The following is a 3686-nucleotide window of genomic DNA, read 5'->3' as shown; positions in this document are numbered from 1 at the left end:
CCAGTTCCTGTTATATGGGAAAGAGTGGGTTTTTAACCAGTTAAATTTGTTAACGATGAACCAAGTGGTATTTTCAATTCCTATGCCAATAATGATTGAGTCAATTTCTTAGCCACAAGTTAGAAGATCGCAAAGGAAGAGAAGGTTTACATTGCTCAGTGATTACATTACATATTTATTGGAGAGTGATTTTAATATTAGGCATATTGTTGATCCTGTTACTTATAATCAATCGTTGACAAATCCTGAGTCAGATAAATGGATAAATGCTGTGGAAGATGAAATGAATTCTATGAAACATAATAAAGTTTGAGAACTTGTTGAACTTCCTACAAATGCTAAAGCTATATATAACATGTGGATCTTCAAAAGCAAATTAGATTCGAAAGGGAATGTTGAATGAAAGAAGGCAAGATTGGTTGCAAAAAGGGTTCACTCTGCGAGAGCGCATTAATTATAATGAAACTTTCTCACCTGTTTAGTCCAAAGATTCTTTTCGAATTATTATGGTACTTGTAGCACACTATAATTTGGAATTTTATCAGATGGATGCTAAGACAACATTTCTAAATGGTGATCATTTTAAAAAGGTATACATGAGACAACATGAAGGTCTTGTTGTGAAAGGAAAAAAAAACTTAGTATGTAAGTTAAACAAATCCTTATATGGCATTAAGCAGGTATCATGACAGTGGTATTTAAAGTTTGACGAGCTTGTAACCTCTTTTGGTTTTGTTTAAAATAAAGTTGATCAATGCATTTATCTCAAGAGGAGAAATTTTATTTTTCATGTCCTGTATATTGATGACATTTTGCTTGTAATAGTGACTTGGGATTGCTTCATGAAACAAAGAAAAATTTATTTGCCAATTTTAAGATGAAAGATCTTGGGGAAGCTTCTTACGTGCTCGACATTATAATACATCACTATAGAAATCGAGGTTTATTAGGAATTTCTCAGAAGGCTTATATACGAGTATTCTAGAAAGGTTCAAAATGAAAAAGTGTGCAAATGGTGATGTACCTATCATAAAAGGGGATAAGTTTAACAAAGCTCAATGTCTAAGGAATGAGCTAGAATGGAATCTATGAAGATGATATTATACACTAGTGTTGTGGAGAGTTTGATGTATGCTCAAGTTTGCACTAGACCGGATATAGCCTATGCAATCAGGGTTCTTAGTAGCTTTCAATCGAATCTAGGGTAAGAGTATTGGAAAGCAGCTAAGAAAGTTATGAGATACTCAAAGAAAATTGAAATTACATGCTTGCTTTTTAGCGTTCAAATCACCTTGAGGTGGTAGGCTACTCAGATTCTGATTTTGCTGATGTCAAAATGATTTGAAATCAACCACAAGTTATATTTTCATGTTAGCTGGTGGTGCTATCTCTTGGAAAAATATTAAGCAGGTTCTAGTGGCATCTTCTACGATGCAGGTTGAATTTGTGGCTGTTATCGATCTACAGTCCAAGCCATTCGATTAAGAAATTTCATTTCTGGTTCGAAAGTTGTTAATTTCATCTCGAAGCCAATCATTATTGATTGTGATAATAGTGCAGTAGTGTTCTTTTCAAGAAATAATAAATATTCTACTGGATCAAAGCACATTGATATTAAATATTTGATAGTTAGAGATAGAGTTAAGGAAATGTAATTGAAAATAGAGCATATCAATACAGAGGCGATGATTGCAGATCTTTTGACTAAAGGACTCCCTCCAAAAGTTTTTAAGACAGATCTTACTAATATGGATATTGTGGAAACATTTGATATTTTTGATTAGTGGGAGTTATGTAAGTAAAAAAAAAACTACGTTTTGGCTTGATCCCTTTACGGGGTACATAGACAACCAATATGTTCTTCCGGTATAGCTCTTTCCAATAATAAAATATATTTTCCCTATCCATAAACTATTTTGAGCATGCATTTAGCTTATATCTTTTTATTGTGATGTTATTATGATCTCGAGATATAACGAATAAATACATAAGATGAGTCTCTTTTGGAGACATGTGACTTCATTTTGATTTGAAGCATTATGAGAATCGATATGAATTAGCACAGTTTTTTATCACATTTGGTGCTAGGTTCGTACTACATAGTACCACATTAGTTGGAGGATGGGGATCCATGTCGATAAGGATGTTGGCATTTGTAGCTGTAGAGTGGTCTTACATAATTACAATAGTGTAACGATTTCCATTTTCGGTGTTGACATTCTTATTGGATCGGATCATGTTATGTAAGTTGTTATCATTGGAGTTATACTTGTGTGGCCACCGATATAATCTAACTTGGAAGTCAAAAATTTTGTTTTATAGCAATCAAATGTTTGCCCAAATGGGAGAATGTTAGAATAATTCTTAATTATGGACTTTCCGTTTGATTACAAATTTTACGGGTTAGATATATGGCTCATAATGATACTATGATTAGGCCCAATATGTTAAGGGATCAATTGGGGCCGTTTTACATCTTACAAGTTATATTTTATATAATGTGGTAATTTAAGTATGTGAGATGGAAATATGTAAACCCTAATTAGGGTTGGAGTTGTTAATAGGATGGCTCAATAAATTTCTATATAAAGGCTAGGCCATCTCTCCTCTCCATATTGTTTTATTGGCTTGTCCCATTGACTGCTAATATTTTGTGAGGAGAAAGGAAAGGAAAATTTAGCTGCTAATATTCATATCCACGACATCTTCCGCAGATATGAATCTTAAACAGTTTGCAATCATATTATGATTTTTGTTTCTTAACATGATTACCTTTAAATACAACATCTCCAAGATCTAAAGGATGTTTTGACTAACCATGAAAAGGGCATTACATCAAGGTAATTATTTCAAAAAGTCACATATTGATATTCTAACAATCATGTACATTTTGGATATAGATGAAATAGATCCTTTAAGTGATTTGCCATGCAAGCACACATTTTGGAATATAGTATGGTTCATACTTCTTTCTATCAGGGTTGTATGCTCGTGGTACTTCATGAATAGATAACACTTCAAAAGAAAATATTTATTAATCATCTCCATCTTCTAAAATGCTAATGTGGCACTGGTAGAAACAAAGTGGAAAAAAAGGATTTATGTAGCTAATCCCAAGTTTATTAGAAATCAATCTTAGATTTCATTTTTGGTATCTCCATCTTTAGTGGGGAAAAAAACTTTCTTTCAAAACATAATCTATATAAATAAATTTGTATCCTCTTGAAAAGCTCAAACTTTTTGACGAGGTGTTTCAATATAATATCAAAAAAGAAAATTGTCTCAAATATATCCGTCTTCCATAAATGAAAATTGTGCACTTGTCACACTTTTAACAAGAAAATGAAACTGACTAGCACCTAAGAGGGCCTAGTTACAGATATAATCTAAAATAAAATAAATTTGTCCCCACTATAAAAACTTAAATTTTTAATGAGGTGGTTCAACACAGTTTTCACTTTTTCGAAATCTTCTTAGAAATTTGTCAAATATTTTTTGGCTACAGAAAACTTTGATCTAATATGTCAATTTCAATTCATGTTGTCAAATTTCATTTTTGTTCTTCATAGACGTAGCTCTTAGCAATTCAGAGCAACAAATTAAGAGTTTGGAAATAAAGTTAAGTTCTGCTCTTTCTGCTCACCAATCTCCCAAAGAAATGTTGGAGACAAACCTTCAAAATGTGG

Source organism: Olea europaea, unplaced genomic scaffold (assembly GCF_002742605.1).
Source record: "Olea europaea var. sylvestris unplaced genomic scaffold, O_europaea_v1 scaffold2682, whole genome shotgun sequence".
In the NCBI taxonomy this organism is placed as follows: domain Eukaryota; kingdom Viridiplantae; phylum Streptophyta; class Magnoliopsida; order Lamiales; family Oleaceae; genus Olea; species Olea europaea.
The sequence above is the reverse complement of the archived record's forward strand: the minus strand, read 5'-3'. Positions refer to the sequence as shown.